This window comes from Triticum urartu, chromosome 7A (genome assembly GCF_056163025.1).
Source record: "Triticum urartu cultivar PI428250 chromosome 7A, HENAU_Tu73, whole genome shotgun sequence".
Taxonomy (NCBI): Eukaryota; Viridiplantae; Streptophyta; class Magnoliopsida; order Poales; family Poaceae; genus Triticum; species Triticum urartu.
Window position 1 is genome coordinate 85,714,383 of NC_141879.1, and position 12,896 is coordinate 85,727,278.

At 44.7% G+C, this 12,896-nt stretch overlaps 1 pseudogene; it reads left to right on the top strand.

The window, feature by feature from the left end:
• Window positions 1-3,118: 3,118 nt before the first annotated feature.
• On the top strand, window positions 3,119-11,285 carry LOC147958070 (uncharacterized; annotated as a pseudogene).
• Window positions 11,286-12,896: the final 1,611 nt, after the last annotated feature.

A 12,896-nucleotide genomic window follows, 5' to 3' on the forward strand; every position in this document is an offset into this window, starting at 1 on the left:
CCGCCGTGCGTGAGTAATTCCATCGTAGGCTTGTTGGACGGGGATGGGTTGGATGAGATTTATCATGTAGTCAAGTTAGTTTTGTTAGGGTTTGATCCCTAGTATCCACTATGTTATGAGATTGATGTTGCTATGACTTTGCTCTGCTTAATGCTTGTCACTAGGGCCCGAGTGCCATGATTTCCGATCTGAACCTATTATGTTTTTATGAATATATGTGAGTTCTTGATCCTGTCTTTCAAGTCTATAGTCACCTACTATGTGTTATGATCCGGCAACCCCGAAGTGACAATAATCGGGACCACTCCCGGTGATGACCGTAGTTTGAGGAGTTCATGTATTCACTATGTGTTAATGCTTTGGTCCGGTACTCTATTAAAAGGAGGCCTTAATATCCCTTAGTTTCCAATAGGACCCCGCTGCCACGGGAGGGTAGGACAAAAGATGTCATGCAAGTTCTTTTCCATAAGCATGTATGACTATATTCGGAATACATGCCTACATTACATTGATGAATTGGAGCTAGTTTTGTGTCACCCTATGTTATGACTGTTACATGATGAACCGCGTCCGGCATAATTCTCCATCACCGATACAATGCCTACGAGCTTTTCACATATTGTTCTTCGCTTATTTACTTTTCCGTTTCTACTGTTACAATCACTACAAAATCCAAAAATATTACTTTTGCTACCGTTACCGTTACTCCCATATTTCTTTGCTACTAAATACTTTGCTACAGATATTAAGTTATCCAGGTGTGGTTGAATTGACAACTCAACTTCTAATACTTGAGAATATTCTTTGGCTCCCCTTGTGTCGAATCAATAAATTTGGGTTGAATACTCTACCCTCGAAAACTGTTGCGATCCCCTATACTTGTGGGTTATCAGGCCCCTCGCAGCTCCACCGACCTACTTCTTCCTCCTATATATACCTACGTACCCCGAAACCATCCAGGAGCACCACGAAACCCTATTTCCACCTCCAACCTTCTGTACCGTGAGATCCCATCTTGGGGCCTGTCGATGTCAAAACCGGCGGATCTCGGGTAGGGGGTCCCGAACTGTGCGTCTAGGCGGATGGTAACAGGAGACAAGGGACACAATGTTTTACCCAGGTTTGGGCCCTCTTGATGGAGGTAAAACCCTACGTCCTGCTCGATTAATATTGATGATATGGGTAGTACAAGAGTAGATCTACCACGAGATCAAGGAGGCTAAACCCTAGAAGCTAGCCTATGGTATGATTGTTGTATATATTGTATATCTATCGACTAGCCTGGCCTCGGTTTATATAATGCACCGGAGGCCTAGGATAACAAGAGTCCTAGTCGAATACGCCGGTGGGGAGAAGTTCTTGTCTTGATCGCCAAGTCTTGTGGAATCTTCCTTGTATGTGGTAGCCGTCCGAACTGGCCCATGAGTATACAGCCACGGGGGTCCTCGGCCCAATCTAATAGATCGGGAGACGACGTGGTGAGTACCCCTTAGTCTAGGACACCATCAGGGCCTTTTCTGGCGCGCCGCCGGAGGGGGCATTGATCACAGAGGGCTTCTACATCAGCACCATAGCCTCTACGATGATGTGTGAGTAGTTTACCTTAGACCTTCGGGTCCATAGTTATTAGCTAGATGGCTTCTTCTCTCTATTTGATTCTCAATACAAAGTTCTCCTCGATCTTCTTGGAGATCTATTCGATGTAACTCTTTTTGCGGTGTGTTTTGTCGAGATTCGATGAATTGTGGGTTTATGATCAAATTATCTATGAACAATATTTGAATCTCTTCTGAATTCTTTTATGTATGATTTGTTATCTTTGCAAGTCTCTTTGAAATATCAGTTTGCTTTGGCCTACTAGATTGATCTTTCTTGCAATGGGAGAAGTGCTTAGCTTTGGGTTCAATCTTGCGGTGTTCGATCCTAGTGACAGAAGGGGAACCGATACGTATTGTATTGTTGCCATCGAGGATAAAAAGATGGGGTTTATATCATATGCTTGAGTTTATCCCTCTACATCATGTCATCTTGCCTAATGCCTTACTCTGTTGTTATGAACTTAATACTCTAGATGCATGCTGGATAGCTGTCGATGTGTGGAGTAATAGTAGTAGATGCAGGCAGGAGTCGGTCTACTTGTCACGGACGTGATGCCTATATACATGATCATGCCTAGATATTCTCATAATTATGCACTTTTCTATCAATTGCTCGACAGTAATTTGTTCACACACCGTAATACTTACGCTATCTTGAGAGAAGCCACTAGTGAAACCTATGGCCCCCGGGTCTATTTTCCATCATATAAGTTTCTGATCTATTTTATTTTGCAACCTTTACTTTTCAATCTATATCATAAAAATACCAAAAATATTTATCTTATCATTTCTATCAGATCTCACTTTTGCAAGTGGCCGTGAAGGGATTGACAACCCCTCTATCGCATTGGTTGCAAGGTTCTTTTTTATTTGTGTAGGTACGAGGGACTTGCGTGTGGCCACCTACTGGATTGATACCTTGGTTCTCAAAAACTGAGGGAAATACTTAAGGTACTTTGCTGCATCACCCTTTCCTCTTCATGGAAAAACCAACGCTGTGCTCAAGAGGTAGCACCGGTGAGACACCCAGCGCTATCGCTAGCACAATGCGTCAGTCCCACACCAGACCATCTCCGATCCATTACCCACCCCACCAACCGTCCCAGTGCACCCCCACACCGCACCCATCCCTGATCCAGATTCCCTCCACCTCCTCTCCTCTGCCGCCGGGATCCCCTCCCGTTTCTTCTCTGATTTGTCGTCCCCGTCTCTCCCTCTCCCTGATCCATGGTGGAATCCTCCGTTGTGTACACGTCCTGCAAGCCGCACGCGCGCGCATCCTTCCTCCACCACCCGGCCAACCAGGCCCATCCCGGCGACCAGCCCGAACTGCTCCCTGCCGCGACGTGGAGGCGGGGCGGCGCGGCGACTCCGAGGGCGAGCCTAGTGGTGGCGCCAACGACGACGGAGGAAGCGGTGTACGAGGTGGTGCTGTGGAAGGCTGCGCTGGTGGAGGACGTGTAGGGGCGGAGTGTAAGGCGTGGCACACGACGCCGGTGGTGATGCAGGTAGTGGACACCATGGGGATCCCGCCGCTGGCGGTCCACCACGGCATGCCAGGCGGCAAGGTCGAGCGGTACTCCCTGGTGCTGTCCGACGACCTGCACACAATGGAGATCAAGCTCATCACGCCCCTAAGGCATCTCGTCAGGGACGGCTGCGTCCGCCGGGGCTCCGTCGTACGCCTCCTCTGGTACTGCACCATCTTCAAATAAGACTACCAGATCCATTAGACCATTATAATATCCCTCACTTTGCTTGCATATATACGAGTCAATAAGTGGTATGTTCATGGCCGATCAGGTATATAAATATATATTTCTTCTCCTCTTCAGTAGAAAATTGGGTACTTAGTTGCATGTATTTGAAATTATAAATGTGCCACTTTAGTGTTAGCAGGTATGTCCAACTGAGTTGCACACAATTATTTTTGTGTTCTTATTACTGTTGTAAATTATCAAGCTTCAAACTTTATTGAATGTCGACTGGAATTAATTTTCCATTAGTTGTTCAATGGTGTTATAGCCGATCATCATGGCGAACCCTTAGTAGAGTTATTCTGCCAAATTAATTATTTTGTCTTTGCAGTGCTCTATGTATCTCTTGTCTGTTGTATGTTGGATCTATAATTTTCTAAATCCAGTACTCTGGTATCTTCTGGAACCTCTCCTAGACCCTTAATTTTCAAGCTGGAAGTTCTAGTTATTGATATTTCACTCCGCAATCTCCCTGTCACTTTGCTGCACAGTTACAAATTCTTGATTACTGTTTGGAATTCGCTTGTCACCTGTAAATTGTCAAGAAGATTTATTCCCTTTACTAGAGCTATAAACCTGGTTACCTCATAGAAAGAAAGTCAAAGTTATAGACTACAGAAATAAGTTTGATGTGCACTGAATAAATTGATTTAGTCACTCACCATCACTCATCCCATAAATTTTATTTACCTGGTAGTCAGATTGCCTCTACAATGGTGGATGGACAGAAGACGTCCGAAAAATTATTAATTATCTCCATCGCAAGTATCCAAAGGCTCCGATGTTCTGTGTTGGTACAAGCTTAGGTGCCAATATTGTGGTATCTTCTCTTGGTCTAAATTTTTATTTCATTTTCTATTTCTATCACAGGTGACAATTCAATAGTTGTTAGTTCCTTATAGTCTACGAACACCACTTATAACTGCGTCTACAAATTTACTGGAACTCTCACTAATTTTGAACTTAGTTTGACACCTCCTTCCTGAGAAGAATGTATTTGTCATGGATAAAGAGATTCACTGCTCATAGAACCTATGAAGAATCTTTCCTATGTTTTGATTTATTGGTAACTTAGGGTTAGGGTGGCATCTGGGGAGATTTCTGGAAGTGCTTTTATTTTTTTCTTGTTTACCGATAGCGAAAACTATTGGAGGCTGCAACAGTAAATTTAAGTATCAAATTTTACTTTTGCTTTACTATTACTCAGTTACAAATTCTCAACCTCCTCTTTTGATTCGTAACAAAATCATTTTGATAGAATGGCAGGGCTTCTCTTCTGTACAGCCAACTTTACCCAATTGCTTCCACAGAGCAACACTAAATCCGCACTTAGCATCATTGTGTCAGTGCAACACCGATTCAGCACTTAGAATCATTGTATTTTGTCATTTAACTTCAGTTTTGTAGGTATGTGACAGATTTATTGCCCGTAAGCTTGTGCAATGGTTTTATGACAAAGCCCTTGCGTTTGGTCTAAAGGGCTATGCAATGTTGTAAGTATCTGGTGCTCAGTAAGCATTTTTACATGACTTTTTAGCGAATCTCCAATTTTGACGTCATTCTTACTGTTTTGGTTTTGGTGCTACTGCTATACTCTCTTGTAAATTCCTACTATGTGTATATGTGAAACCTAATTTTAGTCTTTTTTTAATAAATTAAATTCTCACTTGAGGACAAAAGATAGACCTTGTCTATCTACCCTTGTTCAGTGATGCCATTTTTTTGTAGTTCTAATTCTTCTAGGTAGTACCAACAAAGAGCACACCAAATGATTTCTTCAGGAAAGAGGAAAAGCCCATTAACTTCATATTTCATTTGTCAAGTCTGTGAACTGGCAGGTATATATGTTCAGGCTTCAGTTTGTATAGTCACTATGCTCTACCAACAGTAGATTCATGGACTTTGTTATCTTTGAAAACGTGAAAGATATCAAGGTATTGCAGTGACTGCTTAGAAAAATGGAAAGATAGAAAATTGCCGCAAGAATTATGCCTCTAACTCCTTATGTGCTTCGTAGGTGCTGTTTCTTTTTAGGGCTTCCAACACAACAGAATTCCTTCTAATATTTTGTGTTATCTTTTGTCATGGAAGTAGCTACGTGCTGCTTCAGTGTGTAGTTAAGTTGTGCATTATGGCTTAAATAGGAATCTCAGAAAAAAAATTGTAGCACATTGGCATCAACATGTACCGCATTGTTTTTCCGTGTCATTCTTCTGAAGAGTCTGAAGTTTCTGAATCTCTGTTGGTAATGCTGCAGGCTTGTGGTGGCGACGCTAACGGTCGTCGAGAGGTTCGTGGACTAGATGGTGTCGTGGCTGCCGATGGATTCCTTCGTCCGCTGGTGGTGAGGCACGAGCACGACATCGATCGAGGCCTGCTGGAGCTGAGGGTCAGGGCAAGGGACCTGACAGCGTCACAACTCAAGGCGGCGGCCGCCGTCGGAGAGGTGTGGCTTGCGAGGCTGCTCGGTGCGTTTCGTCGCAGCTGCAGGCCACGTGATCAGGCCGGGCAGGCTTTGCACATTGACTAGGCACACAACACTATGTGATAGGAATTATACATGAGTTACCGCTAGCTACAATGAGAAATTGTGTGATGGAATGGAATTGCTTCATTTTATTTTTTTAATTCCTCACAAGTTACTAGTAGCGTGGGGAGGAAACTGGGCGCTACTAGTATATAGGATACTAGTAGCGTTTGTAGTTCACCAATGCTACTACTATTTCATTACTGGTAGCGCGTGTACGTAATAGCAGTAGCGTGGGTGGAAAATGCTACTAGTAACTTTTTTAGCTATAGCGTGGGGTAAAAAACGCGCTACTGCTAAAATTTATCTGTAGCGCCGTAGCAGTAGCGTGGGTGTACGCGCTACTGATATGCAAAAAACCTACACTACTGGTAGTGTTTTTCCTAGTAGTGCCCACTTGGGCCTCGCCAATGCCTCAGACGGCGAGTCGCTTTCGGCCACAATCCTGTGCTGCTCTCTCTGCAAAAGGAACAAGGATCGTTTACAAATATGACTAAACGTGCAGTCGAATTGATCAGAAGCTAAAATTACCAGCAGTCTCATGAACTCCGTCGTGACCATGTCCGTCTCGAAAACCTTCTACACTAGGTCCCAACGGTACTGGGCCTTGAGGACGTCACGCTCCTGCGGGACGGTGAACTCCACCAAGGGGTCTAGGATGCCCAGACTTTCGTGTTCTGCGTCCTCCTTGGCCCATATGGACCTCTTCCCCGCGTAACCACGGCTTCCTTGTGGTGGCACCCCATGTTCCCACTAGTAGAAAAAGGGTCAAATGTGAGACACATTAGTCCCGGTTTGTAACAGAACCGCCACTAATGTGTCCATTAGTGCCGGTTCCAACGGCTAGGCGGGAGGAGCTCTTTAGTATCGGTTCGTGGCGAACCTTTAGCACCAGTTCATGCCACGAACCGGTACTAATGAAAGTGGTGGCAGGATGTAGTCAGAGTGGGGCCCCTCCAACACCTTTAGTACTGGTTCGTGGCACGAACCGGTACTAAAGGTCGTCCTATATAAACCCTTCATCCACCAGCACTCTGTTCTTCCCCCTTTCCCTCTCCCTCTCCTCTGTTCTTCCCTTCTTCCTCTCGAGTTCATTACAAAATTTGCCCCAAATTTGTCAAGATTTGCAGGCCCCCATCCATTCAAATGATCACAAAGGTTAGCAACTTTGTCCTTTCATCTCTCATTGCTAGATTAGCTCTTGCATTGGTTTATACAGTGACTAATTGTGGGTTTTAGTAATTTGCTAGGAATTATATGTGGTAGTATTTGATTTATATGCAAATTGAGGTCAAAATTACACTTAGTTTGCATATGTAGGTGTGGTTTACTTAGTGCCTTCTAAATCTCCGTCGTAACCACCGTCGATCGCCCGCACCGTCCCGTCTCCGGCACCACCTTGTGGTGAGCCTCTTGTCCATGAAATTTTATATAAAAATTGATGTTTGTGTGATTTGGATATATAGTTACTCGTATAATTATCTTACCCGTACGTTGTTTGTTATACATAGTGTCATGGTTTTGATATCCATCCCGTCGGCCCTCGTCCTTGTTATGATTCGAATGTGGTATATTCTCTTTTAAAACTAGTTGCATTTCATGTTTATGACAAATTATGCCCATCAAGTTGACATAGATATTTTTTCTAGGAGGTATGTGAACCGGAAATTCCAACCGACTCTATTGTCGAAAGGTTAAATTTAGTTGAAAGAGAAAACGAGTACTTGAAAAAACTTTGAAAAGAATTGAGGGGGAGAAGATGGAATTGGAGTTGCATGTTGCCGATGTCGTCGATGATCACAAGATCAAGATGGAGAAAATGCGCTTGAACATTAGAAAGTTAGAAAATATGCCATCGATAGTGAGGGTTGGTATCATTATGCTGTTGGATCAATTGTTACCTTAGTTGCGATCTTGATCGCATTTGTTGTTGCATTTAAATGCTTTAGCTAGAGAGTTATTTGTTTGTTGCATTTAAGTGTTGTATGAACTTTATGTATTGTATTAATTTGGTGTATTCGGTGCTGTGTATTGAAGATGAGCCGGCAATGGATGTACGATGACCGATGCTCTCCCGAGTTCATTAATGGCGTGCATACTTTTCTGCTTGCGGCTGAGGCAAACAAGCAGGCGGACGGTTTTATGCCGTGTCCATGTGCTGGCTGTAAGAATGGTCACAATTACTCTACGTCAAGAACCATTCACGTCCACCTGTTTGAGTCCGGTTTCATGCCCCACTATAATGTTTGGACCAAGCACGGAGAAAGAGGGGTTATGATGGAAGACAATGAAGAAGAAGAGGACGACGATAGCTACCCTGGCCATGGGTTCCCAGAATACGATGATACAACAATGGGGGAAGAAGCTGAGCTGATAATGCGAGAAGAAGCTGAGCCGGCAATGCGGGAAGAAGCTGAAGAAGAGGCATCAGATGAGCCCGTTGATGATCTAGGTCGGGCCATTGCCGATGCAAAGAGAAACTGTGCAAGTGATTTGGAGAAGAAGAAGTTGTAGCGCATGTTAGAGGATCACAAAAAATTGTTGTACCCGAATTGCATAGGTGACAAGAAAAAGCTGGACACCACACTGGAATTGCTGCAATGGAAGGCAGAGAATGGTGTATCTGACAAGGGATTTGGAAAGTTGCTGGTAATGATAAAGAATATGCTTCGAAAGGACAACGAATTGCTCGAGAGTACGTACGAAGCAAAGAAGGCTGTCTGCCCTCTAGGGTTAGAGGTGCAGAAGATACATGCGTGCCCTAATGATTGCATCCTCTACCGCGGTGAGTACGAGGATTTGAACGCTTGCCCGGTATGCGGTGCATTGCGCTATAAGATCAGCCGCGATGACCCTGGTGATGTCGAGGGCGAGCGCCCCAGGAAGAAGATTCCTGCCAAGGTGATGTGGTATGCTCCTATAATACCACGGTTGAAACGTTTGTTCCAAAACAAAGAGCATGCCAAGCCGATGCGATGGCACAGAGAAGACCGTAAGAAAGACGGAAAGTTGAGAGTACCCGCTGACAGGTTGTAGTGGAGAAAAATCGAAAGAAAGTACGGGAAGGAGTTTGCAGATGACGCAAGGAACGTATGGTTTGGTCTAAGCGCAGATGGCATTAATCCTTTTGGGGAGCAGAGCAGCAACCATAGCACCTGGCCTGTGACTCTATGTTTGTATAACCTTCCTCCTTGGTTGTGCATGAAGCAGAAGTTCATTATGATGCCAGTGCTCATCCAAGGCCCTAAGCAACCCGGCAACGACATTGATGTGTACCTAAGGCCATTAGTTGAAGAACTCTTACAACTGTGGAATGGAAACAGGTGTACGTGCATGGGATGAGCACATGGGGGAAGAATTTGACCTAAAGGCGTTGCTGTTCGTGACCATCAATGATTGGCCTGCTCTCAGTAACCTTTCAGGACAGACAAACAAGGGATAGCGCGCATGCACGCACTGTTTGGACGATACCGACAGTATATATTTAGCTAATTGTAAGAAGAATGTGTACCTGGGACATCGTCGATTTCTTCCGAGCAGGCATCCCGTAAGAAAGAAAGGCAAGCATTTCAAAGGTAAGGCGGATCACCGGACGAAGCCTCGCCACCGTACTAGTGCTGATGTACATGATATGGTCAAGGATTTGAAGGTGGTCTTTGGAAAGGGTCCTGGTGGACAACCTGTTCCGAATGACGCTGATGGACGCACACCCATGTGGAAGAAGAAATCTATATTTTGGGACCTGCCCTATTGGAAAGACCTAGAGGTCCGCTCCGCAATCGACGTGATGCACGTGACGAAGAATCTTTGTGCGACCCTGCTTGGCTTCTTGGGCGTGTATGGGAAGACAAAAGATACACCTGAGGACGGGAGGACCAGCAACGTATGCACGGAAAAGACGGCATACATCAGGGTCATGCAAGCTACGCTCTTACCAAAGAAGAGAAGGAAATCTTCTTTGAATGCCTGCTCAGTATTAAGGTACCGTCTGGCTTCTCGTCGAATATAAAGGGAATAATAAACATGGCAGAGAAAAAGTTCCAGAACCTAAAGTCTCATGACTGCCACGTGATTATGAAGCAACTGCTTCCGGTTGCATTGAGGGGGCTTCTACCAGAAAACGTTCGATTAGCCATTGTGAAGCTTATGTGCATTTCTCAATGCAATCTCTCAGAAGGTAATCGATCCAGAAATCATACTAAGGTTAGAGAATGATTTGGTGCAATGTCTTGTCAGTTTCGAGTTGGTGTTCCCACCATCCTTCTTCAACATCATGACACACGTCCTAGTTCACCTATGCGAAGAGATTAACGTTTTGGGTCCTGTATTTCTACACAATATGTTCCCCTTTGAGAGGTTCATGGGAGTCCTAAAGAAATATGTTCATAACCGTGGTAGGCCACAAGGAAGCATCTCCAAGGGCCATGAAAATGAGGAGGCCATTGAGTTTTGTATTGACTTTATTCCTGACCTTAAGCCGATTGGTGTTCCTGAATTGCGGCATAAGGGCAGACTGGATGAAAAGGCACGCTAGGAGGGGAACAAATAATATGTATGGACGGACATTCTCTCACTGAAGCACACTATACAGTTCTACAGAATTCCACCTTGGTGGCTCCATATATGGATGAACACAAGAATTTGCTACGCTCCAAACACCCGGAGCGGTCTGATGACTGGATTACACGTGAACAAACAAGGAGTTTCGTCAGCTGGTTGCAGACACATACCATGCATGATGCCTCTATTGAAGATGACCTGTATTTGCTATCCTAGTTACCATCTTTGAATATAATGACTTTCAAAGGGTACGAGATAAATGGTATTACATTTTACACGATCGCCCAAGATAAGAAGAGCACCAACCAAAACAGTGGTGTCCGCTTTGATGCAGAAACCAAGACGGGAAAGGAAACATATTATGGTTATATACAGGACATATGGGAACTTGACTATCGACGTTGTTTGAAGGTCCCTTTGTTTCGGTGAAAATGGGTCAATATGACACGAGGCGGGGTAACGGAAGACCCGCAGTATGGAATGAAAACAGTGGATCTCAACAATCTTGCGTATGCATACGAACCATTCGTCCTAGCCAATGATGTGGCACAGGTTTTCTATGTGAAGGACATGTCTACCAAGCCGAGAAAAAGAAAAGATAAGGAAGCGAATGCATCGTACGATGAGCCAAAGTGGCACATAGTTCTTTCTGGGAAGAGAAACATCGTGGGAGTGGATGACAAGACAGACATGTCAGAAGATTATGAAAAGTTTGATGAAATTGCTCCATTCACAGTGAATATTGACCAGAGCATCCCGTTAAATGATGAAGATTTTCCATGGTTACGGCTCAAAGGGACACACGCGAAGAAAAAGTTTCACACCCAAAGATCTGGGATGTGATCGGCTTCACTATCATCACTTTCTTCTTTGTTTCACACCCCGGAGGGAATCTCTGTAATAGTTAGGGTAGTTATTTGTTTTGGCATTTGAAACGCGAAAAAATTTTATGTGCAAACAAATTCTTTCATGCCTTTACTGATTTTTAAAGTTAAGTTATTCACAAACTAGTGATTCACACTAATTTCAAATAATTCAAAATTTAAACTATTCAAATTTGAAAACTACGGCACTAATAGAAAGTTTGTAATATTTTGTACCTAAAGCAAAAATATTCACAAAGAAACTCTAAATACAGAAAAAACAACTCAAAAATAAATAAAACAAAAATAAATAAAGCAAAAAAAATAAAAATAATAAAAAAGCCCACCTACTGGGCCAGAGCGGCCTGCATACGACTAGAAACCCAACCTGTTGTTGGGCCAGGATGCAGGCCCGCAAAGGCCCAGTAGGCCCATAGGGCAGCACAGAACATGTAGGCCCAGTACGCCTGCTTTGGAGAGGAGCTCGAGAGAGCTACCGCACGGGGGGTTATAAACCAGTGTGGATGCCCCTCGGCTAGCGAGGTGGGACTAAACTTGCCGCACCGCACCTGTGCCAGCGCACCCCCTTTAGTACCGGGTCGTGGCACCAACCGGTACTAAAGGGGGCGCGCTTCCCGCCGCTTGGCCTGGCCAAAACAGGCCTTTAGTACCGGTTGGTGGCTCCAACCGGTACTAAAGGTCCATCCTATATAAGAAAACACTTCAAAAAAATTCAATTTCTCATCTGCTTCTTCTCCTCTGCCCCGTCGCCCGCCGCCCCCGTCTCCATATCCCTCGTCGCCGCCCCGTCCCCGTCCCCGTCGTTGCCGCCCCGTCGTCCCCGTCCCCGTCGCCACCGCCGCCCCGTCCCGCGTCGTCCCCGTCCCCGTCGTCGCCGCCCCGTCCCCGTCCCCGTCATCGCCGCCCCGTCCCTGTCCGCGTCGTCGCCATCCCCGTCGTCGCCGCCCGTCGCCGTCCCCGTCGCCTCTCGCCTCGCCGGTGAGCACACACACACATACACTTTGTTTTTCTGTTTTTTAGTTATATATTTTTTTCTTCTGTTTTTTAGTTATAGAAATATTTATAGAAATGTTAGAAATTTTTCAGTTTTTTAGTTATAGAAATAGTTATAAAAAAGTTAGAAATTTTTGTTTTTTTAGTTATAGAAATATTGGAAATGTTATACAGATGTTAGTTATATAGAAATGTTATAATTTTTTCTATTTTTTAGTTATAGAAATATTAGAAATGTGATAGAAATGTTAGTTATATAGCATTGTTAGAAATGTTATAGAAATGTTAGTTATATAGAAATGTTAGAAATTTTAGTTATCAAAATCCAATCATTAAAAAAATGTTACTTTTTGCGGGCATATAGTATTTGTTCTCGACGATGCCCGGCCCGCATCCTCGCCGTCGACCCTTCCGCGACGACGTCCGGCTGACCCATGTCCGGGACTGGGCTCCGCCGGGCTGGCACTGGGAGGTGCTGCCTGGAGGGGCGCGCCGCTTGATGAGGAACCGGCCCAGGGCCCGTCGTCGACCCTGATCTCCTTTGGTGGCGTTCGCGTGGGCCACTTTCGGTGCGGAG